Below are 27,917 nucleotides of genomic sequence, written 5' to 3'. Positions count from 1 at the left end.
ATGGCCAGATTATAGAAGAAAAGTAGACAATTTTTCTACTGACCAATACTAGCTGACAGATTATTGAATAGGTAGCCATCTGGTTTTCCTTTTTATCAGAGGCATTGGTCTAATGAAAGTACAGTCTGGAATTCAGTCCACCAAGATAAATTGCAAAAAATAAAGTTTATTAATCTAACAGGACACAGTTTAGTTAAAGCCCAACAGATTCAGCAAATATGAGCTAAAGTACTGGATAAATACAAAAAAACGAAAATGTTGTGGGACTGCATTTGGAAGCTTGGAAATTGCCATTAAAGGTTATAAAAGGATCAGCAGTGTTTGTCATTCATCAAAAAAGCGTCCACATAGCTTCAAAAGGAGACTTTCTCCCCCCTGGTTGCGTGACTTACAAACACAACGCCCCCACCGGAAGTTAGCGCCCGGTGCGGTCACACTGCCCTAGAGCCACCCTGCTCAAGGGTCCTGTGACCTCAGTGACAGTCACTGCCACTCTATGGTGTGCTGCTTCATAGGTCTGTCCCCAAGACTGGAGGTGGACTTCATGGATAGTGGTGGACAGGCCTTCAAGGTCAATCCACACTTGCCACCGCTAGGGTCCACCTGCTGGTGCCAAGACACCAGGGCTTTTAAGATCTTGCGGCGCCTTCGAAGGTGTAGCACAGGAATGTGCTCCCTCAGGAGAGAGGTCTGGGAGCCTGGTCAGTAAGGCTGAACCTGGTTCACCAGTTCCACTTCAGCAACTCTGACCATAGCGCCACATCCTCTCCCCCACTGAACACCATACTGCCCCACTTAGAGAAACTTGCACTGCACTGACCCGCTATAAACACCTGGATGTGACTCAATTCTAATTACGTACTAGACAAGAGCAATATGCAGCCTAAAAAAAATTAACATCCTAGAAAAGGCAAACCCTTTTAGTGCCCATTGTTTATATTCTTTCAAAACATAGGCAATATGGTTTAAAAAGACCACATTCGTAAACACACAGTCGCTGTACACATTTTGCTTTCCAATTCACCCATCAAGCAGGTATTTCAGTACCTCCAGGCAAGGTAAGCAATGTTGTTCAAGAGAGAGAGGAGAAAACAAAAGTATCCCTTCACTGGCAAATACTGTAAAGTGGCGCCAATGTGTTTAGGTGTAAATAAATCAATCTGGCCACCTTGCAACCACCCTGTCTTGCTTTAATTAGTTATTTATTTTTCACATTTGGAATGTTTTTTTTCTCTCCACCCTGAGGCTGCACTTGTGTCAGAAAAAGACAACGTTTCCAGCAAAAATGTATTTCTTTTTTGGATCCATTTCACAGGGGAGCAAATAAATGAAAGAAAAGTCTCCGTTTTCACTAACTGAGGAGCGAGACAGAAAGAGAGGGATGACTCAGAGGCTTAGAGCTAACCTCTCTCGTGAGAAGTGCAGGCACTCTCCCTCTCAAAATAAAAAAGTGCTGGTTCTCGGTACCGGACAGTACCGTCCAATGTAAAGCACTGACCACACCTTTACAACCAAGGATACTGAGGAACATCTTGTCAAACCTATGCAGACAAAAATGTCCACGTGGGAAGGGAAGAAGCGTGTGCAGGCCAGAATTAAATAAGTAGTTTTTAAAACTTACTCTTCAGAACTAATAAAACAAAGATTGACACTTTTAAAAGTTGGCGACTGGCAAGTAGAGGGATCTGGACAGAAAGAAGGGCGATTTTTCTAATTAATAAAAAACCTCTAGTCGCGAATTTCACAAATCAAATAGTGCGGAAATAAACTTGGAAAAAGATTAAAAGTGCGCAGGCGCCGCATGCGGAAATAATGCAATTATTTCTTTCAGACATAATTCATTTTTGCACGGTGCAGGCTTTGAAGTGGCATGAGGCAGTCAGAGTGCAGGCAGAAACAAAACAAAAAGCGTGCAGGGTACTAACCGATACCGAGGAGTTGATGGAGAGGGTTCCTCGCTGGCGATGGCAATCCCCTTCACGATTCTGCTCTTCTGTGCTGCTGCTGGTCCTGTGGCTTTGCTTTCCGTCCTGCTCTGCCGCTGGGAAACCGAAACGGGAAAAGTAAAACCAGCCTAAACTGGCCTTTTTAAACGGCTTCCGAAGATCCGATCCTTCGCGCCAAACAACTGGCGCGGGTGACGTCAGACGTTGCTTGGCTGTGCCACGTCACTGCTACGCCACGGCACACATTACAGTCATCAATCATGTAAGCATGTGTCACAGTGCAAAAATGTGACGCATGCTCACTGTACCAGTGTACCTGAAACGAACGCCGACCTGATTGAATGAGTACCGGTACTCTCCTTTGTAAGGAAAAAGTGCCGGTACTCTTGGGGGTAAAAAAAAGAAGTGCCGGTACTCAGTACCGGTGAGTACGGCCCATTTAAAGCACTGCTTCTAGATGAAGAAATGTGTTTTGGTATAGTGCAAGGGATAGTGTTGTTTGTCTAGAATCACACAGTGAGTATGTGTGCATTTGGGAACCACTGTGAGGGAAGCATTTGGTAACATTGTGTATTTGCTGACAGATAAATGTTTTAAAACCTGTCTTGTTTTAGTAGCATTAGAAGGCAGTTTTTGCTTATGCTTTGATTAAATGAGTCAGGCTTTGACACAAACGTGCAGTCCTGAAATATGTAGATTTTGTGCAGTTCCCTTACCACTTGCACTGTAGTGAATGAGTTTTGGGAAACTCCTAGGGATAGTGGTGCTTGTCTAGAATCACACTGTGAGTTAGTGTGTATTTGGGAGCCACTGTGAGAGAAGTATTTGGTAACATTGTGTATTTGCTGACAGATAACTGTTTTAACCTGTCATGTTGTGAAGTTTTAGTAGCATTAGAAGACAGTTATGGCTTATGCTTTGATTAAATGAGTCAGGCTTTGACGGAAAAGTGCAGTCCTGAAATATGTAGATTGTGTGCAGTCTCCTTACACCTTGCACTGTAGTGAATGAGTTTTGGTAAACTCCTAGGGATAGTGGTGCTTGTCTAGAATCGCACTGTGAGTTAGTGTGTATTTGGGATCACTGTGAGAGAAGCATTTGGTAACATCATGTATTTGCTGACAGATAACTGTTTTAAAACCTGTCAAGTTGTGAAGTTTTAGTAGCATTAGAATCCAGTCTTTGCTTATGCGTTGATTAAATGAGTCATGCTTTGACACTAATGTGCTGTACTTAAATATGTAGATTGTGTGCAGTACCATTAACTCTTCTAGACTAGTGAATGAGTTTTGGTAAACTACTAGGATAGTGTTGCTTGTCTAAAATCACACTGTGAGTCTGTGTGCATTTTGGTAACGATTGTGAGAGAAGCATTTGGTAAAATCGTGTATTTGCTGACAGATAACTGTTTTAAAACCGGTCATGTTGTCAAGTTTTAGTAGCATTAGAAGCCAGTCTTTGCTTATGCTTTGATTAAATGAGTCAGGCATTGACACAAAAGTGCAGTCCTGAAATATGTAGATTGTGTGCAGTTCCCTTACCACTTCCACAGTAGTGAATGAGTTTTGGTAAACTTCTAGGGATAGTGGTTGTTGTCTAGACTCACACAGTGAGTCTGTGTGCATTTGGGAACCACTGTGAGAGAAGCATTTGGTAAAATCATGTATTTAGTGACAGATAACTGTTTTAAAACCTGTCATGTTGTTAAGTTTTATTAGCATTAGAAGCCAGTGTTTGCTTATGCTTTGATTAAATGAGTCAGGCTTTGACACAAAAGTGCAGTCCTGAAATATGTAGATTGTGTGCAGTTCCCTCACCACTTCCACAGTAGGGAATGATTTTTGGTAAACTCCCAGGTATAGTGGTTGTTGTCTAGAATCACACTGTGCGTCTGTGTGCATTTGGGAACCACTGTGAGAGAAGCATTTGGTAACATCGTGTATTTTTTTTAGCAGATAACTCTTTTAAAACCTGTCATGTTGTCAAGTTTTAGTAGCATTAGAAGCTAGTCTTTGCTTATGCATTGATAACATGAGTCAGGGTTTGACACTAAGGTGCAGTACCATGCGCTATTCTCTTCACTGTGGCAGAACTGAACATTTAAAAGTTTTACCCAAGCACTATCCTAGAAGTAGTCTGATGATTTAGTCAGTTTCTAAGTACCACATAGACTGCTTCAAATGCCGCTGCAGTATGCATGTAGTGTTCTAACATACTATACACTTGTATTTTACACCTTCAATTCCTTAGTCAGTATCCATACACTTCCAGGAAACACCCTGTCACTCCCTTTGCAGTCCTCTAGTGACCCATTCAATACCATGTACTAATCCATTCACTGTGCCAAAACCCAAACACTTATAAATTCAACAAGACACTCTCTTTCCAGTACTCTAATGATTCAGTCACTGCCTAAGTATTCATGCACTGAGCCAGGCCTTAGCACATGGACTTCTTCAAGCCCCTATCCACTATGCATGCAGTCCTCTAACCACCTACACACTTGTCTTTCACACCTTCAATTCCCCAGTCAGTATCCATACACTTCCAGCAAACACCCTGTCACTCCCCTTGCACTCCTCTAGTGACCTATTAAGCATTATGTACTAATCCATTCACTGCGCCAAAACCCAAACCCTAATAAATTCACCCAGGCACTCTCCTTGCAGTACCCTAATCATTCAGTCAGTACCCAAGTACTCATCCAGTGACCCAGGCCTTAGCATATGGACTGCTTCAAACCCCTATCCACTATGCATGCAGTCCTCTAACCACCTACACAACTGTATTTCACACCTTCAATTCCCTAGTCAGTATCCATACACTTCCATGAAACACCCTGTCACTCCCTTTGCAGTCGTCTAGTGACCCATTCAGCATCATGTACTAATCCATTCACTGTGCGAAAAATCAAACAGTTAGAAATTCACCAAGATACTATCTTTGCAATACTCCAATCATTCAGTCAGTGCCTAAGTATTCATGCACTGAGCCAGGCCTTAGCACATGGACTGCTTCAAACCCCTATCCACTATGTATGCAGTCTTCTAACCACTTAGACACTTGTCTTTCACACTTTCAATTTCCTAGTCAGTATCCATACAGTCCAGCAAACATCCTGTCACTGCCTTTGCACTCCTCTAGTGACCCATTCAGTACAAAGTACTAATCCATTCCCTGTGCGAAAAGCCTACCACTTATAAATTCACCTAGGCACTCTCCTTGCTGTACTCTAATCATTCAGTCAGTACCCAAGTAGTCATGCAGTGAGCCAGGCCTTAGCACATGGACTGCTTTAAATGCCTATGCAGTATGGATGCAGTCCTCTAATCACCTACACAGTTGTGTTTCACACCTTCAATTCCCTAGTTAGTATTCATACATTTCTAGCAAACACCCTGTCACTCACTTAGTGTGTCTCCTTATAGTACTGTAATCATTTAGTCAGTTAGCATGTAGTGTTTTAGTGAGGTAGGCTTTAGGGCATGAGCTGCTTCAAAGTAGTATGCACTATGCATGTAGTGTTTTAACCATCGTCACACTTGTGGTTCAGGGCTATAGTTTCTTAGTCAGTATTTATATAAAATGTGTTTGTACAGTAAGGGAATAGTATAAATTTGAAAGTTATTAATATACATTTATTTGTGATTCTTTTTTACAGATACAGAACAGGAGTGTTTCTCATCTGTTTGCACTCTTCTCGTGCAAGATTGTTTGGATGAAGGGTCCTTAGGTGTTTCATCATACTTGCTGTGCCGCACAAGTATTTTTTGTTAGGATCTCCTCGTAACAGAACTCTTTTGAAAATCTTGCGCGTGACAAAGGTGGCATTGGTCTTTGTTTGCCCCTCGGGAAAAGTAGAAAATTTCCACATCACTGAAGGAAAACGTTATGGGCGTGGTGCATCCTCCAAAAATTCATCTTTAGATTCGGTGAATTTTTTAAAGCGACATCATTTACAGTTTTTGTAAGTTAAAGTTAAAAAAATTTGTTAGCTGTGTGCATTTTGTATATTTGTGATTTGTATCTTGTTTCTTTTTTTTGAGAATAGCATGTTGTTTTTTTTTAACAATCTTTGAGATTGTGTTTTTTTTGCCCGCTGTTAAGTGATGAATACTATTGAAATCACTAGTTTTAGTGAAATTTAATATATTCTGAGAACAGCAAAAAAGGCAAAAAAATTACGTTGTGGAAATATGCTGTGTTGTAAAAAATGTATTATTACATGTTATAATTTGTTTTCCTTTTCTTTCACAGATCCAAATGTTAAAATAAGCAATTTTTAAGAATTTAGATTGGAATGAAAATGTGAAAAAAATGTGTACCATTTTTTATTCCTATTACTGTGAAGGTAAGTTTAACTAAGTCTCAATATGCTGAATGAGGAGGTCTGCAAGAAGCTACTAAGTGGAAACATGTTTCTAAAAACACTCTGTTTATACCTATGTAGTTTTGAAATCTGACCATAATCAGATATCATGTGACCTGTAAAAAAAGAGATTTGAGGGGTTCATAATATTTCCTATTTTAGCTATTGAAGGACCGCAATTATTTCAATCATTCTTCTTTGAACATCTTTGCAGACAAAGCTCTGTGCTTACCTTTTATCATTCGCAAGGAATTTTAAAAACGGAAATATGTCACTTTTTGTAACATAGTTATTGTGTAAGATACTCTTTCATATTTACAAAGAGAGGAAAAGGCACTCTGTGCACTTTTTATACTCCATGTAAATACAACCTCATCATGCAGACCACTTTGTTTTGAAAGGGTGTTCTATAAGTCTTGTTGTGCATGATTGCACTGAATACTCATAGAACAAGACACATGTCTAGATTCATCAGAAATCATAAATCTCGATATGTGTGTGAATGGTGCACGATTCTAAAATTGGTGTAGGAAAGCACAACAAGGAGAATTGTTTTCATCTCTCCACATTTTTATATCTTCAATGCATGCTGAAATGTTCAGCATACATTGAAGGAGAAAAATGCATTTTCTCATTATTTTTGTGCAGGAAGGTGTGTCTTCCTGCAGAAAAACTAACAGCACATGACACAGATATCCTTGCACTATGGTGCAAGGGTGCCTGTGTCACCACATGGCTGCAGTTTAAGCAGCCGTGCAGACAGAAGCATAGATTTGCAACATATTTATGTACATATGTTGCATCCCTGTGCTTCAGAAGTACTACAGCACACAGCAGTTAAAGAGGTTACTGTGTGATGCTGCAGCACTTCCTCATACTTCTGCACTTATACATTCACCATACGCTACTAATGCATTCATTCAGTCAATTACGTACTACACATACATTCATCTAAACTAACACTAACAAAGAAATGTAGCTCTTTTTTTAAACCAGGAAAGTTAGTTCTTACAAGAACTTTTTTTTTTCTTCTTTCTTCTTTTATAATTTTTTGGGGGTTTACTGAACAATTTTTTAATTTTTTTGTTTTTTCTGCAAAAAAACACCAAAAAAACAAAACAGGAGAAACCAAACAATGAACTTCAGGGAACAAAAAAAAAAAAAACTAGCAAATGTGACTTTCTTGCTGGCAGCAGATCATATCGATCGACTGCTCACCATAGCACAAAGTCGCATTGCACTTAGTGCAGAGCACTTTTAAATATTGAAATTGAGGACGGATGTCCAAGGTTTGGGCTGATGGATGCACTCTTGATGTGCTCGGCTGCGATGAGGTGGATGGCGCAGGAGCAGGAGTGTTCCTCATCCGTCTGCACTCTTCTCGTGCAAGATTGTTTGGATGAAGGGTCCTCGTGTGCTTCATCATATTTGCCGTGCCGCAAGAGTATTTCTTGTTAGGATCCCCTCGTGACAGGACTCTTTTGAAAATCTTGCATGTGACCAAGGTGGCATTGGTCTTATTCTGCCCCTCGAGAAAAGTAAAAAATTTCCACACCACTGAAGAAAAACGTTTTTTGGGTGGTGCCTCCGCCAAAAATTCATCCTCAGAAGTATGAGGTGATGCAGGTGATGCCTGCTGCCCTGAAGCCATTTTTGGTTGAAAAAATGTTAGAGCTAAGTGTAAACTTAGTCTAAAAAATCTTCTTCTCCCCAAATAGATGGTGCTCTAAAGAAGGTCAAAGAAGAATGATTGAAATGGGTGGGGTCTTTCAAAAGTTAGAAGAGGAAGTGTAATGAACAAATCAAATCTCTTTTTTTGCAGGTCACATGCGATCCGCGCACCCTGCGCTTACGCAGCACGCAGCCAGCACGCATCCGCGAAATTGAATTAAAAAAAATTATGGGATTAGATGTAAAAATATATTAGTTTTAAGACTAGTTTAGAGTTTGTCTTCAATTAATATTCACATGAAATAGATATATATATGTTTTTTTAAATGTTAAATATTTAGCGGGATTTGCTCACCTACCGCGTCATAGACGCAGATGACGCATCGCGGAAGCGCGTAAACGTCGCGTTACGTACATCGAACGTGTCGCGTATACACTGGGAGTCGCGTACCGGTCGCATTGCGATCGCGCACTAAACACATACCCAACGCACACCATGCGCTGATGCTACCGCCTAGGGATCGAAAACGGTGCGCTTAGGGTGCGCGGATCCAAAAACATTGAAAAAAATATGTAAAATAAAGTTTTGCACATATAGTTAAAAAAATATTTTGAAAAATATAAAAAAATATGTTTGAAAAACCCATTAAGTTCAAATAATATTTTTTAATTTTTAAAAGAATTAATTGAAAAAATAACTTTAAAAAATGGTGATTAAAATGTATTTTAAAAAAAATGTAATTAATGAAATTGACACACTGAATTTAAAAAATATACAAATCCAATCCAAATCATTAAACATGATATCTTCAGAGATAAGTTATAGATAGGAATTAGCATTTAAAAAACCTTTGAACTTCACTGAAAAAACCATAGGTTTCATGCACGTTATAGTTAGGAATTGGCATTTAAAAAACCTTTGAAATTCACAGAAAAAAACAAAGGTTTCAGGGGTGTTATAGTTAGGAATTGGCGTTTAAAAAACCTTAGAAATTCACTGAAAAAACCATAGGTTTCAGGGGTGTTATAGTTAGCTGGACATTTTCCTCGTACAAAACCCTAAAAATTCCCCTGTTATAGTTAGTTCAGCTAACTATAACTCGCGCCCCCGCAATGCACTGCTGATGACGTCACATATTACATCACTCATGACATGGTCAGTGACATCACTGATGACATCTCAAATGACATCACTGATGACGTCATCCATGTGATAAATTACTGCATCTTCTCACACCCTAATTTAACCGTTGATACACCAACTCAAAATTTCAGACGTCCATTCTCAAAACCATAGATACTCCAATACCAATAACTAAATACCCACTTATTAACTCTTAGGTCTACATACAACCCCACTCATTCACCTGTACAGTCACTCATACTTACAGTCACTCCGTACAAGACTATCATATGCATTTATACACCTACATAGACACTTACACACCACCAATCATCCATAGAGGTACTCTCACACCTAGTCAGTCATGCAAATAATTAATTACACTCCCATTTACTCACCTATGCAGTTATACACACTCAAGTTCACTTACTCATAAAAATAGTACCACATTCTTATGCTCTTATACAATCATTGATAGAAGCACACACTCATCCATACAGCCACTCTCACAATCACACACTCTCACATATACCCACTGATATACTCTTACACGCATATATATTGCCTTTCACATATGTAGTTAGTCACAAATGTACCACTGAGATATACATTCAATCCCTAACACACCTATACATACACTCACCATACAGTTCATCACAGATGCACTCTTAAAACCATGCACCCATAGAATCACCCACTCACACATCTATGCATAGAGTCACACACACCCTACCCACACAAACACTCAGGCACCCATACAGATACTCAGACAACCAATCAATAACCCATACAGACACTCATATAGCTATTCACAAAACCATGCAGCCACTTATACACCTACACACAGACACATACAGACATTCACACAGTTTAATCACTAGTCTGCAGTAAGATACATTTAATGACTCACTTATAGAGTCAATTACGCACCTACAAAATCATCCATTCACACACTTGTACACCCACTCATTCTTCAACAAACCTTTCCCTATATATATTAAACATATTAAAACTGTACAGAAACACATACTCACTGGACGATGTCATCAGTGATATCATCAGTGATGTCATTTGAGATGTCATCAGCGATGTCATCAGTGATGTCACTGACCATGTCATGAATGATGTAATATGTGACATCATCAGCAGTGCATTGCGGGGGCGCGAGTTATAGTTAGCTGAACTAACTATAACAGAGGAATTTCTAGGGTTTTGTACGAGGGAAATGTCCAGCTAACTATAACACCCCTGAAACCTATGGTTTTTTCAGTGAATTTCTAAGGGTTTTTAAATGCGAATTCCTAACTATAACGTGCCTGAAACATATGGTTTTTTCAGTGAATTTCAAAGGTTTTTTAAATGCTAATTTCTAACTATGCCTACAGAGACAGGGCATGTGAAGAAAGAAGAAAAAACGCACAGAAAGAAAAAAAGAAATGCAGAAAGAAGCAACAGAAGTCAAAAAAGACGAAGAAAAGTGCAGGAAGAAAGATAACATGCAGAAAGAACAAACAGAAGAGCAGAAAGAAGCCTTGTTGCAAAATCATCTTGTACCCTCAACTTTTTCAGACGGATACTGGAGGTAACTGAGTCTGACTAACAAGTCCTAGAGCCAGTGCTATGTTAAAAGACACTCAGAATACAGTGAAAACACCTACATACACTAGGGAACACTATGCGTTGGGGTCCCCCTGTGATTAGCATGACCTCCTCTGCAAGCCCCTAGTATATAATAGGGCAGGGGATTAAAACTACCTCTTAAAATGCGCCACAGGGTGTGTTTGCACACGTCACCTCAGGCCCCATCCCCTCCCTTCCCCACTGTGTAAACACGCCCTGTGGCCATTTTAAGTTGGGAGATTAGGTCCCCTTGAATCCTGAGGGTCGCTAGGGTCCAATTAGACCACTAGGTACCTCCAGTAAGCGCCACAGACCTGCGTTACAGAGAGATGTAAAAAGGGGCACGGCCTAGACCACCTCTCTGCAACGCAGCGGAGTGGTGCTTACTGGAAGCACCTGGTGGGCTAGTTGGCCCCCAGGGTCCCTCGGGATTGAAGGGGAATTATTTCCCCAAATTAAAACGCGCCACAGGGCTTTTTTGCACACGTTAACTCAGGCCCCATCCCCTCCCTTCACCACTGTGTAAACACGCCCTGTGGCCGTTTTTAGTTGGAAGATTAAGTTAATTTGAATCGAGGGTCCCTAGGGTCCAACTAGCCCACTAGGTACCTCCAGTAAGTGCAACAGAGCTACGTTGCAGAGAAGTGTAAAAAGGGGCACTGCCTGCACCACCTCTCTGCAACGCAGAGCAGTGGCGCTTACTGGAAGCACCTGGTGGGCTAGTTAGCCCCCAGGGGCCCTCAGGATTGAAGGGGAATTATTTCCCCAACTTAAAACGCGCCATAGGGCGTGTTTGCACACGTCACCTCAGGCCCCGTCCCCTTCCTTCCCCACTGTGTAAACATGCCCTGTGGCCGTTTTTTAAGTTGGGAGATTAAGTCCCCTTGAATCCTGAGGATCACTAGGGGCAAAATAGCCCACTAGGTACGTCCAGTAAGCGCCATTGCAGAGAGGTGTAAAAAGGGGCACGGCCTGCACCACCTCTCTGCAACGCAGAGAAGTGGCACTTACTGGAAGCACCTGGTGGGCTAGTTGGCCCCCAGGGTCCCTCAGGATTGAAAGGGAATTATTTCCCCAACTTAAAACGCACCACAGGGCGTGTTTGCACACGTCACCTTAGGCCCCGTCCCCTCCCTTCACCACTGTGTAAACGCACCCTGTGGCTGTTCTAAGTTGAGAGATTAAGTCCCCTTGAATCCTAAGGGTCCCTAGGGTCAAACTAGCCCACTAGGTACCTCCAGTAAGTGCCACAGAGCTGCATTGCATAGAGGTGTAAAAAGGGGCGTGGCCTCCGATCACCTGTCTGCAACGCAGCTCCCTGGTGCACACTGGAGATACCTGTTGGGCTAGTTGGCCCTCAGGGACCCTCAGTATTGAAGGGGAATTAATTCCCCAACTTACATCTGGCCAGGGGGCGCGTTTGCAGAGTGCTGCAAGGAGGGGGCGTGGCCTCCAGCGCGATGCCGGTCTTTTATTTATTTTATTTTTTTAAGAAGGAGGGCTGTTTGGCCCCCCTTCTTTTTCTAATTTACTGACCCTGGGGACCCCATCCCCCAGGGCCTGCACCCTAATTTATTTTTGTTGTAAAAAATAAATTTGGCCCTCCCAAGGCCTTCATCAGCCCCGGGGACCCCAACCCCCGGGTCATGGCCTTTTTTTTAATTTAATTTCTTTAGGAGGGGGCTGTGTTGCCCCCCTACTCAGGCCACTTATGGCTCCGGGGACCCCATCCCCCGGGGCCGGCCTTTGTTTTTTATTATTTTAAAAATATATATATTTATAGAAACACCTAGGACATGCTAGGACAAACCGTATGTACCTATCACCATGACGATTTGCGTGATATTCATTAAAAGGCGACTATGCATAGAAAGAATCCACATGGAATGTATTTACACCGCTAGTGAAGCTCTGACGTGTCTGACGCCCTACCGTGCCTAATCCTGGCGCCCCCGCCGGCGGGTACTCTCCAAGTAGACACCCTTGTCGTTTATTTATACAAACATGGGTAGCTATTGACGGGCACATTTAATATACACGCACACCAAGCCATTCAAAGGGGATTCGACAAAAATTCGACCAAACTATGCAAGAAACCCCCCTCACGGTTAATAAAAAACACATCCACCGCCGGATGTGTAATACTTTTTATTTTACTCTCTGAGTCACAGCGTGCTCCTGGCTGAGCCCAATGCTGTGTTACACCCACCAATGCCCGCCGATTGCCTCATACCTCTGTGTTGTATTCCACCAGCTAGTGCGTATGCTATGACACTCTCTAGCCCATGTGGACTGTAACACCACCCCGTGAATATGTCATGCCACACTTGCCTTCGCACGGGTTATATTGCCCCATCTAACGTGCCTTCCTCGATGTGTATGTTATAACGCACAGCGCTATGCCATACATATTACAATCTGGGATCCATATCTTTGTCACAGTGCATATGCAACGTTACACTCCCCAGCACATATTTTATATTACAACTTTAGAGACTAGTTATGTTACACAACACTGCCCTGTGCATATTACACTCCAAGGCGCATATCGCATAGCATGCGCTAGTGCCTGTGCTATCTCGCGCTCTCCAATGAATCTGTCATTGCACACAGTGTATTGCATATTATATTTCATGCCCCGGTTCATCTTATATCACACTTTGTGGTGCATAGTTTATACCATATACTACAACTAGTTTTCATTTTCAATCGTGCTCTCAGGACTATGTTCTATATAACACTGCGTCCGCCTACCCTTTTCACGGGCATTATATTTTGCGATGGGGGTGGAGGGTCAGGGGGTGTTTCTGCCAAGTGAGCCCGGAGTCACAGTCACAAACGTCCTCTTCTTCCTGAATAAAAGTGAGATTATGCTGCATACTTGTTCATATTTTAAGTAGTTCGCACAGACACACATTTTAAAAACAATAATGTTCCTAATACCCACCTTCTCTGAACAGTTAGCTTGCTGCCCCATCCACCTCCTCCCTATCCTCTGTTGTCTGAATCCATGGACTAGCCTACTCCCTCCTGCCATGCATGGTCTGATGTGCTGCCACTGCCTTCCATTTAGCATGATGTACCAGTCCACTCCTCCTGCCCTCCATTGCCCAATTCTATGGCCCATCATTGACCTCCTACTTAGCCTCTGTAGCTTGCTGCCCCTATTCTCCTTCCCCCAGCCCTCCGATGTCTTTGTGCATGCCCCTGCTCCATCCTTTTTGCCCACTATGTTCCATGGACCTGCCACTCCTATCTACTCTGAGTGTTCTGTTGAGCTGCCACTCACCTCCCACCTGCCTAGCATTGTCAGATGACTGTAACCTGTCCCTGCCACCTCCACCCTGCCTGTCCACATGGCATGCCCCTATCCCCTTCCTCCTGTCCTCCATGGTCCATTTTACTGCCACACCCTTCTGCCCTCCCTGATCTGTTGTGCTGCAACTGCTCCTCCTGCCTGCCCCGTGCAGTCTGTTGTGAGGCCCCTTCCCCTGAACTCTCTTGTCTGTGCCCAGGTCCTGACCCTCCCTTCTATCCTCCATGGTCCTTTGTGCATGCCCCCGCACCCTCCTTCTTACCCATCATAGCCATTGTGCTGCCACTAACCCTCCCACTTGCCATGCATGGTCTTCTGTGCTGCCATGGCCCCTCCCACCTTCCCTGTGTGGTCAGCTAGCTGCCCCTGACCCCCTCCCACCTTCCCTCCATGGTCTGTGTGTATGCCACCATAGTCTCATTGTTGCTCTCCATGGTGTGTCTTGTTTCTAGTGCACATCCTGCCTGACCTCCATGGTCATCTTGCTGCTCCTGCCCTGCCACCTTGCCCCCAGCCCTCTGTTTCCATGTGCAGACCCCCTATTCCCTTCCTCCTGGCTTGTCTGTTCCATTGTAATGCCCCTGATCCGTCCCTCCTGCCCTTTATGGTCTGTTATGCTGCAGCTTTCTCTCCTGTTTGTCCATTATGGTCAGCTAGCTACCATTGCCTCTTTCCCATCTGTTCTCTGTTGTCCATGTGCATGGTCCTGTCCCCTCCCTATTGCTTTCTATGGATTGTTGTACTGCACTCCCGTCCCGCATGCGCTGTGTGGTGTATTGTGCTGCTGCAAACCCTGATGCCTGCCCTGTAGGATCAGTTTGGTGCACCTCTCCATGTCCCTCCTGTCCTCTGTTATCCGAGTCCATGTCCCTACCCCAATTCCTCCTGCCTACCATGATTCAATGTACCATACTTGCGAACATTTTGAACTTGGTAAGAGGGAGATTTTGAAAAAAAACTGGGGTATTGATTTTCCCCTTTGAGTTACATTGAAAAAGAGGAGATTGTAGACAGGAGACAGATCAAATAAAGCCCATTCGAGCTTAAAAACATTGGACGTTTCCTGGCTGAAACGGGTCTGTTGGCATGTATGGTTGTACTACCACTGCCTCTTCCTTCTGCCCACAATGGTCTATTAGATTGCCACAGCCTCTCTTGCCAGTCCTGTATTGTTGGTTTGTTGCCCCTGCCCCCCTTTCCACTGCCCTCCATAGTCTGTTGTGCTGCCACTGCCCTTCCTGCCTGCCCAGTGTGGTCAAATTGTTGCCTCTGCACTCTCCTACCTGCCTTCAATTTTCAGAGTCCGTGCCCCTGGCCTCTGCCTCTCAACAGTATCCCAATGAACAACTAGATTGCTAACATTCTATATTTATTACAAAAGTGTGGAGCGCCTGACGTCATCTTGATGTAATCAAAACTGTAATGCCTAGAGTATTTCCTTTAGAAATTACATATATGAGAGGGTATTATTTGCATCAAAATTATGGTTAGTGCTCTAAAAAACTAAAATGAGGACATATTTTCTGAGTTTTCAAATAGCGACAAAGCACTTTTAAATTACTTGTTATCTTTATGTTTTTTATCCAGTTGACCACTTGATTAAATGTTGCACTTAGGGGAGAGGATGTGGTGTTACTTCCAGAGCTGCAGACTTTGCAACTGGGGAACCAGGTTGGAGTTTCTGCTTCAGCTCAACATTCTGTGATTGTGGTCAAATCACTTAATCTCCCCATGTCTACAACCAAAATGAATTTGATCTTGTGTGATGTTACCAATGCTCATGTAAAGCATTCCAATACCTGACAAGTCTGCACTATATAAAACTGCAAATACACAAAAAATAAGTGTTTTGCACACTTCTGTCATTGGGCTACATTTGGGTGATATTTGGGCTACATTTGGGCTCTTTTGTCTCTGGTGGCCAGTTTAGGAGATTTATTTGTTATGAAGTTTCCTAATTTCCTCAGTAGGAAATGCTTTCAGTTTTTTACTTTGATTCCATCAAGAAGGTATTCGTAAAAAACTGAACGTATTTCCTACTGAGGAGACTGCAGTAAATGAGGAAATTAGGAAACTTCATAACAAATAAATCTCCCAAGATGGCCACCAGAGACAAAAGAGCCCAAATGTAGCCCAAATGTGGCCCAAATATCACCCAGATGTAGCCCAAATGTAGCCCAATGACAGAACGTCCCAGAGTGTTCTTAAGATCAACTAGAGCGCTTACTGTCTTACTTATGACACCACATCCTCTCCCCTAAGTGCAACATTTAATCAAGTGGTCAACTGGATAAAAAACATAAAGATAACAAGTAATTTAAAAGTGCTTTGTCGCTATTTGAAAACTCAGAAAATATGTCCTCATTTTAGTTTTTTAGAGCACTAACCATAATTTTGGTGCAAATAAGACCATCTCATATATGTAATTTCTAAAGGAAATACTCTAGGTATTACAGTTTTGATTACATCAAGATGACGTCAGGCGTTCCACACTTTTGTAATAAATATAGAATGTTAGCAATCTAGTTGTTCATTGGGATACTGTTGAGAGGCAGAGGCCAGGGGCACGGACTCTGAAGGCAGGTAGGAGAGTGCAGAGGCAACAATTTGACCACACTAGGCAGGCAGGAAGGGCAGTGGCAGCACAAAAGACTATGGAGGGCAGTGGAAAGGGGGGCAGGGGCTACAAACCAACAATACAGGACTGGCAAGAGAGGCTGTGGTGATGTAATAGACCATTGTGGGCAGAAGGAAGAGGCAGTGGTCATACAACCATACATGCCAACAGACACGTTTCAGCCAGGAAACGTCCAATGTTTTTAAGCTCAAATGGGCTTTACTTGATCTGGTTCCTGTCTACAATCTTCTCTTTTTCAATGTAACTCAAAGGGGAAAATCAATACCCCAGATTTATTTCGAAATCTCCCTCTTACCAAGTTCAAAATGTTCGCAAGTATGGTACATTGGATCATGGTAGGCAGGAGGAATTGGGGTAGGGACATGGACTCGGATAACAGAGGACAGGAGGGACATTGAGAGGTGCACCAAAATGACCCTACAGGGCAGGCATCAGGGTTTGCAGCAGCACAATACACCACACAGGGCATGCGGGACGGGAGTGCAGCACAACAATCCATAGAAAGCAATAGGGAGGGGACAGGACCATGCTCATGGACAACAGACAACAGAGGGGAAAGAGGCAATGGTAGCTAGCTGACCATAATGGACAGACAGGAGAGAAAGCTGCAGCATAACAGACCATAAAGGGCAGGAGGGACGGATCAGGGGCATTACAATGGAACCGACAAGCCAGGAAGGAGGGAATAGAGGTCTGCACATGGAAACAGAGGGCTGGGGGCAAGGGGGCAGGGCAGGAGCAGCAGGGTGACCATGGAGGTCAGGCAGGATGGGCACTAGAAACAAGACACACCATGGAGAGCAACAGTGAGACTGATGGCATACACAAAGACCATGGAGGGAAGGTGGGAGGGGGTCAGGAGCAGCTAGCTGACCACACAGGGAAGGTGGGAGGGGCCATGGCAGCACAGAAAACCATGCATGGCAAGCGGGAGGGTTAGTGGCAGCACAATGGCTATGATGGGCAAGAAGGAGGGTGCAGGGGCATGCACAAAGGACCATGGAGGATAGAAGGGAGGGTCAGGACCTGGCCACAGACAAGAGAGTTCAGGGGAAGGGGGCCTCACAACAGACCGCGCAGGGCAGGCAGGAGGAGCAGTTGCAGCACAACAGACCAGGGAGGGCAGAAGGGTGTGGCAGTAAAATGGACCATGAAGGACAGGAGGAAGGGGATAGGGGCATGGCATGTGGACAGGCAGGGTGGACGTGGCAGGGACAGGTTACAGTCATCTGACAATGCTAGGCAGGTGGGAGGGGAGTGGCAGCTCAACAGAACACTCAGAGTAGATAGGAGTGGCAGGTCCATGGAACATGGTGGTCAAAAAGGATGGAGCAGGGGCATGCACAAAGACATCGGAGGGCAGGGGGAAGGAGAATAGGGGCAGCAAGCTAAGCACAGAGGCTAAGCAGGAGGTCAATGATTGCCCATAGAATTGGGCAATGGAGGGCAGGAGGAGTGGACTGGTACATCATGCTAAATGGAGGGCAGTGGCAGCACATCAGACCATGCATGGCAGGAGGGAGGAGGCTAGTCCATGGATTCAGACAACAGAGGATAGGGAGGAGGTGGATGGGGCAGCAAGCTAACTGTTCATAGAAGGTGGGTATTAGGAACTTTATTGTTTTTAAAATGTGTGTCTGTGCGAACTACTTAAAATATGAACAAGTATGCAGCATAATCTCACTTTTATTCAGGAAGAAGAGGACGTTTGGGACTGTGACTCCGGGCTCACTTGGCAGAAACATCCCCTGACCTTCCACCCCCCATCGCAAAATGTAATGCCCGTGAAAAGGGTAGGTGGATGCAGTGTTATATAGAACATAGTCCTGAGAGCACGATTGAAAATGAAAACTAGATACAGTATATGGTATAAACTATGCACCAAAAAGTGTGATATAAGATGAACCGGGGCGTGAAATATAATATGCAATACATTGTTCGCAATGACAGATTCATTGGAGAGCGCGAGATAGCACAGGCACTAGCGCTTGCTATGTGATATGCGCCTTTGGAGTGTTATATGCACAGGGCAGTGTTGTGTAACCTAAGTAACGAAGGAACGACTGGACAAGTACGCCCATGACAGCAAGGAGCTCTTCAACATCGTCAAGGAGTTCTCCAACCCCAGCACCGGCAACAACGACATCACTCCCTCGCAGGACCTCTGCGACTCCCTCGCCTCGTACTTCCACCGCAAGATCGCCGACATCCACAACAGTTTCGGCGCTCCACCCCCGCACCCATCGACCGAACCTACGCACCCCGCCGCTATCCTCCAGACATGGACCAAAGTGACCCCCGAAGACACGACACGCATAATGAACACCATCCACTCCGGATCTCCGACCGACCCATGCCCCCACCATGTCTTCAACAAGGCCGCCTCTACCATCGCACCCCACCTCCGAGACATCATCAACGCCTCCTTCGACACAGCCACCTTCCCGGAGAGCTGGAAGCACGCCGAGCTCAGCGCACTACTGAAGAAACCAACAGCGGACCCGACCGACCTCAAGAACTTCCGCCCAATCTCGCTCCTTCCATTCCCTGCCAAAGTCATCGAGAAGGTCGTCAACAAGCAGCTGGCCGCCTTCCTCGAGACGAACGGATCCCTCGACCCATCGCAATCCGGATTCAGAGCCAACCACAGCACCGAGACCGCCCTCATCGCAGCCACCGACGACATCCGAGCCCTGCTCGACAAAGGTGAAACAGCGGCACTCATCCTCCTTGACCTCTCCGCAGCATTTGACACTGTCTGCCACCGCACCCTAGTCCAACGCCTCAACGACACCGGCATCCAGGGGATTTGCTCTGGAATGGATCATCTCATACCTCTCCGGCAGAACACAGAGAGTACGCCTCCCTCCGTTCCGCTCTGAGGCCACCGAAGTCATCTGCGGCGTCCCGCAAGGATCATCGCTCAGCCCCACTCTCTTCAACATCTACATGAAACCCCTCGCTGCCATCGCACGCCAACACAACCTCAACATCATTTCCTACGCCGATGACACCCAGCTGATTCTCTCCCTCACCAGAGACCCCGACACCGCCAAAGCCAACCTACACGAAGGGATGAAAGATGTCGCCGAATGGATGAACATCAGCCGCCTGAAGTTGAACACGGACAAGACAGAAGTCCTCATCCTGGGACCGTCGCCCTCCACATGGGATGACTCCTGGTGGCCCCCGGCCCTGGGCACCACACCCAAGCCAACGGACCACGCACGCAACTTAGGCGTCATCCTGGACTCCTCCCTATCGATGACCAGACAAGTCAACGCCGTCTCCTCATCTTGCTTCCACAACCTCCGCATGCTCCGCAAGATCTTCAGATGGATCCCGACCGAGACCAGGAAGACTGTCACCCAGGCCCTCGTCACCAGCAGACGAGACTACGGAAACACCCTCTACGCCGGGACAACAGCCAAGCTTCAGAAAAGACTTCAGCGTATCCAGAACGCCTCCGCCTGTCTCATCCTGGACGCCCCCCGACGCAGCCACATCTCGAGCCACCTGAGAGACCTGCACTGGCTCCCTGTCAACAAGAGGATCACGTTCAGACTCCTCACCCATGCACACAAATCCCTCCACGACCTGGGCCCAAGGTACCTCAACGACCGCCTGACCTTCTACACGCCCACCCGACAGCGACGATCCGCGAACCTCACCCTCGCCGTCGTCCCCTGCATCCAGAGAGCCACCGCCGGAGGAAGATCTCCCTGCCCGTCCACCTGCGGCTGACCCAGGACCACCTCGCCTTCAGGAAACAGCTCAAGACATGGCTGTTCGAGCAGTAGCAGACCCCCTCCCCCAAGCGCCTTGAGACCCTTCTGGGTGAGTAGTGCGCGATATAAAGGCCATGATTGATTGATTGATTGATTGAAGTAGTCTCTAAAGTTCTAATATAAAATATGTGCTGGGTAGTGTAACATTGCATATGCACTGTGACAAAGATATGGATCCCGGATTGTAATAAGTATGGCATAGCGCTGTGCTTTATAACATAGGCATCGAGGAAGGCACGTTAGATTGGGCAATATAACCCGTGCGAAGGCAAGTGTGGCATGACATATTCACGGGGTGGTGTTACAGTGCACATGGGCTAGAGAGTGTCATAGCATAAGCACTAGATGGTGGAATACAACACAGAGGTGTGTGGCACTCGGCAGGCAATGGTGGGTGTAACACAGCATTGGGCTCAGCCAGGAGCACGCTTTGACTCTCAAGTGAGGTTTGTCTCCTTTCCAGAGAGTAAAATAAAAAGTATTACACATCCAGCGGTGGATGTGTGTTTTATTAACCGTGAGGGGGTTTCTTGCATAGTTTGGTCGAATTTTTGTCGAATCCCCTTTGAATGGCTTGGTGTGCATGTGTATTAAATGTGCCCGTCAATAGCTACCCATGTTTGTATAAATAAACGACAAGGGTGTCTACTTGGAGAGTACCCACCAGCGGGGGCGCCGGGATTAGGCACGGTAGGGTGTCAGACATGTCAGAGCTTCACTAGCGGTGTGAATACATTCTACGTGGATTCATTGTATGCATAGTCGCCTTTTAATGAATATCACGCAAATCGTCATGTGATAGGTACATACGGTTTGTCCAGCAACACAGCCCCCCTCCTAAAGAATAAAAAAACAAAAAAAAACAAAAGGTCATGACCCGGGGGTTGGGGTCCCCAGGGCCGATTAAGGCCTTGGGAGGGCCAAATTTATTTTTTTCAACAAAAATAATTAGGGTGCAGGCCCTGGGGGATGGGGTCCCCAGGGCTCATAAATTAGAAAAAGAAAGGGGGCCACACAGCCCTCCTTCTTAAAAATAAATAAATAAAAGACCGGCATCGCGCCAGAGGCCATGCCCCCTTCTTGCAGCACTCTGCAAACGCGCCCCCTGGCCAGTTGTAAGTTGAGGAATTAATTCCTCTTCAATTCTGAGGGTCCCTGAGGGCCAACTAGCCCAACAGGTATCTCCAGTATGCGCCAGGGAGCTGCGTTGCAGACAGGTGTTCTGAGGCCACGCCACTTTTTACACCTCCATGCAACGCAGCTCTGTGGCGTTTACTGGAGGTACCTAGTGGGCTAGTTTGACCCTAGGGACCCTTAGGATTCAAGGGGACTTAATCTCTCAACTCAGAACGGCCACAGGGCGCGTTTACACAGTGGTGAAGGGAGGGGACGGGGCCTGAGGTGACGTGTGCAAACACGCCCTGTGGCACGTTTTTAAGTTGGGGAAATAATTCCCTTTCAATCCTGAGGGACCCTGGGGTCCAACTAGCCCACCAGGTGCTTCCAGTAAGCACCACTGCTCTGCGTTGCAGAGAGGTGGTGCAGGCCGTGCCACTTTTTACACCTCTCTGCAACGCAGCTCTGTGGCGCTTACTGGAGGTACCTAGTGGTCTAGTTGGACCCTAGGGACCCTCAGGATTCAAGGGGACTTAATCTCCCAACTTAAAATGGCTACAGGGTGTGTTTACACAGTGGGGAAGGGAGGGGACGGGGCATGAGGTGACGTGTTCAAACACGCCCTGTGGTGCGTTTTAAGAGGTAGTTTTAATCCCCTGCCCTATTATATACTAGGGGCTTACAGAGGAGGTCATGCTAATGACAGGGGGACACCAACGCATCGTGTGCCCTAGTGTATGTAGGTGTTTTCACTGTATTCTGAGTGCCTTTTAACATAGCATTGGCTCTAGGACTGCTTAGGCAGACTCAGTTACCACCAGTATCCGTCTGAGAAAGTTGAGGGTACACGTTATAGTTAGTTCAGCTAACTATAACTCGCGCGCCCGCAATGCACTGCTGATGACGTCACATATTACATCACTCCTGACATGGTCAGTGACAGTCCCTCAGGATTGAAAGGGAATTATTTCCCCGACTTAAAATGCGCCACAGGGCGTGTTTGCACACGTCACCTCAGGCCCCGTCCCATCCCTTCACCACTGTGTAAACGCGCCATGTGGCCGTTCTAAGTTGAGAGATTAAGTCCCCTTGAATCCTAAGGAACCCTAGGGTCAAACTAGCCCACTAGGTACCTCCAGTAAGCGCCACAGAGCTGCGTTGCAGAGAGGTGTAATAAGGGGCGTGGCCTCAGAACACCTGTCTGCAACGAAGCTCCCTGGCGCATACTGGAGATACCTGTTGGGCTAGTTGTCCCTCAGGGACCCTCAGTATTGAAGGGGGCGCTTTTGCAGAGTGCTGCAAGGAGGGAGCGTGGCCTCTGGTGCGATGCTGGTCTTTTATTTATTTTATTTTTTTAAGAAGGAGGGCTGTGTGGCCACCCTTCTTTTTCTAATTTATTGGCCCTGGGGACCCCATGCCCTGTCCCCTAATTTTTTTCTTTTGAAAAAAAAAATTTGAAAGGGGGCCGCGCGGCCCCCCTCTCAAGGCCTTAATCGGCCCCGTGGACCCCAACCCCCGGGGCATGGCCTTTTTTTTTTATTCTTTAGGAGGGAGGCTGCGTTGCCCCCCTCCTCAGGCCACTTATGGCCCCGGGGACCCCGTCCCCCGGGGTCGGCCTTTTTTTTAAATTATTTTTTTATAAAATATATTTATAGAAAAACCTAGGACATGCTGGACAAACCGAATGTACCTATCACCATGACGATTTGTGTAACATTCATTAAAAGGCGACCATGCATACAATGAATCCACGTGGAATGTATTTACACCGCTAGTTAAGCTCTGACGTGTCTGACGACCCTACCATGCGTAATCCCGGCGCCCCCGCCGGTGGGTACTCTCCAAGTAGACAACCTTGTTGTTTATTTATACAAACATGAATAGCTATTGATGGGCACATTTAATACACATGCACACCAAAGCATTCAAAGGGGATTCGACAAAAATTCGACAGAAACTATGCAAGAAACCCCCCTCACGGTTAATAAAACGAACATCCACCGCAGGATTTGTAATACTTTTTATTTTACTCTCTGGAAAGGAGACGAACCTCACTTGAGAGTCACAGCGTGCTCCTGGCTGAGCCCAATGCTGTGTTACACCCACCAGTGTGCCACACACCTCTGTGTTGTATTCCACGAGCTAGTGCATATGCTATGACACTCTCTAGCCCATGTGCACTGTAACACCACCCCGTGAATATGTCATGCCACACTTGCCTTCGCACGGGTTATATTGCCCCATCTAACGTGCCTTCCTCAATGCCTATGTTATAACGCACAGCGCTATGCCATACATATTGCAATCTGGGATCCATATGTTTGTTACAGTGCATATGCAACGTTACACTCCCCAGCCCATATTTTATATTACAACTTTAGAGACTAGTTAGGTTTCACAACACTGCCCTGTGCATATTACACTCCAAGGAACATATAGCATAGCACGCGCTAGTGCCTGTGCTATCTTGCGCTCTCCAATCAATCTGTCATTGCGCACAATGTATTCCATATTATATTTCACGCCCCGGTTCATCTTATATCACACTTTTTGGTGCATAGTTTATACCATACACTATATCTAGTTTTCATTTTCAATCGTGCTCTCAGGACTATGTTCTATATAACACTGCGTTCACCTACCCTTTTCACGGGCATTACATTTTGCGATGGGGGTGGAGGGTCAGGGGGTGTTTCTGCCAAGTGAGCCCGGAGTCACAGTCACAAACGTCCTATTCTTCCTGAATAAAAGTGAGATTATGCTGCATACTTGTTAATATTTTAAGTAGTTCGCACAAACACACATTTTAAAAACAATAAAGGGCCTAATACCCACCTTCTAGGAACAGTTAGCTTGCTGTCCCATGCACCTCCTCCCTATCCTCTGTTGTCTGAATCCATGGACTAGCCTCTTCCCTCCTGCCATGCATGTTCTGATGTGCTGCCACTGCCCTCCATTTAGCAAGATGTACCAGTCCACTCCTCCTGCCCTCCATTGCCCAATTCTATGCCTCATCATTGACCTCCTGCTTAGCCTATGTGCTTAGCTTGCTGCCCCTATTCTCCTTCCCCCTGCCCTCCGATGTCTTTGTGCATGCTCCTGCTCCATCCTTTTTGCCCACCATGTTCCATGGACCTGCCACTCCTATCTACTCTGAATTTTCTGTTGAGCTGCCACTCCCCTCCCACCTGCCTAGCATTGTCAGATAACTGTAACCTGTCCCTGCCACCTCCACCCTGCCTGTCCACATGCCATGCCCCTTTCCCCTTCCTCCTGTCCTCCATGGTCCATTTTACTGCCACACCCTTCTGCCCTCCCTGGTCTGTTGCGCTGCAAATGCTCCTCCTAACTGCCCCATGCGGTCTGTTGAGAGGCCCCTTCCCCTGAACTCTCTTGTCTGTGCCCAGGTCCTGACCCTCCCTTCTATCCTCCATGGTCCTTTGTGCATGCCCCTGTACCCTCCTTCATGCCCATCATAGCCATTGTGCTGCCACTAACCTTCCCGCTTGCCATGCATGGTCTTCTGTGCTGCCACGGCCCCTCCCACCTTCCCTGTGTGGTCAGCTAGCTGCCCCTGACCCCCTCCCACATTCCCTCCACGGTCTGTGTGTATGCCATCATAGTCTCACTGTTGCTCTCCATGGTGTGTCTTGTTTCTCGTGCCCATCCTGCCTGACCTCCATGGTCATCTTGCTGCTCCTGCCCTGCCCCCTTGCCCCCAGCCCTCTGTTTCCATGTGCAGACCCCTATTGCCTCCCTCCTGGCTTGTCTGTTCCATTGTAATGCCCCTGATCTGTCCCTCCTGCCCTTTATGTTCTGTTATGCTGCAGCTTTCTCTCCTGTCTGTCCATTATGGTCAGCTAGCTACCATTGCCTCTTTCCCCTCTGTTCTCTGTTGTCCATGTGCATGGTCCTGTCCCCTCCCTATTGCTTTCTATGGATTGTGCTGCACTCCCGTCCTGCATGCCCTGTGTGGTGTATTGTGCTGCTGCAAACCCTGATGCCTGCCCTGTAGGGTCAGTTTGCGCACCTCTCCATGTCCCTCCTGTCCTCTGTTATCCGAGTCCATGTCCCTCCCCCAATTCCTCCTGCCTTCCATGATCCAATGTACCATACTTGCGAACATTTTGAACTTGGTAAGAGGGAGATTTTGAAAAGAAACTGGGGTATTGATTTTCCCCTTTGAGTTACATTCAAAAAGAGGAGATTGTAGACAGGAGACAGATCAAATAAAGCCCATTTGAGCTTAAAAACATTGGACGTTTCCTGGCTGAATCGGGTCTGTTGGCATGTATGTTTGTACTACCACTGTCTCTTCCTTCTGCCCACAATGGTCTATTATATTGCCACAGCCTCTCTTGCCAGTCCTGTATTGTTGGTTTGTTGCCCATACCACCCTTTCCACTGCCCTCCATAGTCTGTTGTGCTGCCACTGCCCTTCCTGCCTTCCCAGTGTGGTCAGATTGTTGCCTCTGCACCCTCCTACCTGCCTTCAATTGTCAGAGTCCGTGCCCCTGGCCTCTGCCTCTCAACAGTATCCTAATAAACAACTAGATTGCTAACATTCTATATTTATTACAAAAGTGTGGAACACCTGACGTCATCTTGATGTAATCAAAACTGTAATACCTAGAGCATTTCCTTTAGAAATTACATATATGAGAGGGTCTTATTTGCATACAAAATTATGGTTAGTGCTCTAAAAATCTAAAATGAGGACATATTTTCTGAGTTTTCAAATAGCGAAAAAGCACTTTTAAATTACTTGTTATCTTTATGTTTTTTTATCCAGTTGACCACTTGATTAAATGTTGCACTTAGGGGAGAGGATGTGCTGTTACTTCCAGAGCTGCAGACTTTGCAACTGGGGAACCAGGTTGGAGTTTCTGCTTCAGCTCGACATTCTGTGATTCTGGTCAAATCAATTAATCTCCCCATGTCTACAACCAAAATGAATTTGTTCTTGTGTGATGTAACCAATGCTCATGTAAAGCACTCCAATACCTGACAAGTCTGCACAATATAAAACTGCAAAAACACAAAAAATAAAAAGTGTTTTGCACACTTCTGTCATTGGGCTACATGTGGGCTACATCTGGGTGATATTTGTGCTGCATTTGGGCTCTTTTGTCTCTGGTGGCCATCTTGGGAGATTTATTTGTTATGAAGTTTCCTAAATTCTTCAGTTACTGCAGTCTCCTCAGTAGGAAATGCTTTCAGTTTTTTACTTTGATTCCATCAAGAAGGCATTCAGATGTGTCACAAATTTGCCATAAATTCTGAATGTTGGCACTCTAGTTTCTCATTAGATCACTGTAGTAAAGCTACTGCTCACCAGGGAAGTCTGCTGCTGGTATTGAAAGTGCATGTTTCAGTCTGCATATCAGAATTTTGTAATGACTTAGAAGAGGATTTGAGAAGTCACTCAAAATGAGCCCTAATTTTTCTTTCTGCAGCAATAATCATACTTTCTATGGCAAAATGAACCCCCTCATTTTGTTCCTTTTTTTAATTAAATGTTTTAAGAGTTGTTCCTGTGATTTCTATAGGCCGCTGTCACTTATAAATTGTGACACGAAAATATTGGCTAAGGTACTTGCTAACCGCCTTACACTTTTAATGGATAAGCTTATATTGCCGGACCAGTCAGGATTTGTCCCTGGCCGTGCCACCACCCAAAGCCTTCGCACCCTGTTATCCCTGCTTGAGACTGTGGCACCAGAGCTCCCGCTTGCCGCGGTCTTTTTGGATGCCACTAAGGCATTTGATTCATTGGAGTGGGACTACCTCTTTGATGTGCTACGGCGGATGGGCTTCCCTCCTTTATTCATCTCATGGATCAGCCTATTATACACACAGCCCAATGCCAGGGTGGTAGTCAATGGACATGTCTCTGATGGGTTCTCCGTCTCGAGGGGCACACGGCAAGGATGCCCGCTGTCCCCACTCCTCTTCGCAATAGCGATTGAACCCTTGGCCTCACGGCTACGGCAGCATCACCGAGATAAAGCGTTTCGGTGTTGCTTACGGCAGATATTGATCTCGTTATATGCAGACGATATGACTCTATATGTTCGAGACCCGCAGCAGAATATCAACCCGTTATTGAGGGAGTTCATAATTTTTGGGCGAATATCCGGAGTTACTATTAATTGGGGGAAGTCTCAGGTGTTCCCTCTTACACCTGCGGTATCCAGATTTGCATTGGAATTTCCGCTGGAGTGGTGTGACGCGGATCTGCGTTATCTGGGAATACAGGTGACTAGGGATAGGGAACAAACCATACGACTAAATTATGGCACAGCCCTCATGCGGCTCACCAGTAATATC

This window comes from Triturus cristatus, chromosome 12 (assembly GCF_964204655.1).
Source record: "Triturus cristatus chromosome 12, aTriCri1.1, whole genome shotgun sequence".
In the NCBI taxonomy this organism is placed as follows: Eukaryota; Metazoa; Chordata; class Amphibia; order Caudata; family Salamandridae; genus Triturus; species Triturus cristatus.
This window is presented reverse-complemented; position numbering follows the sequence as displayed.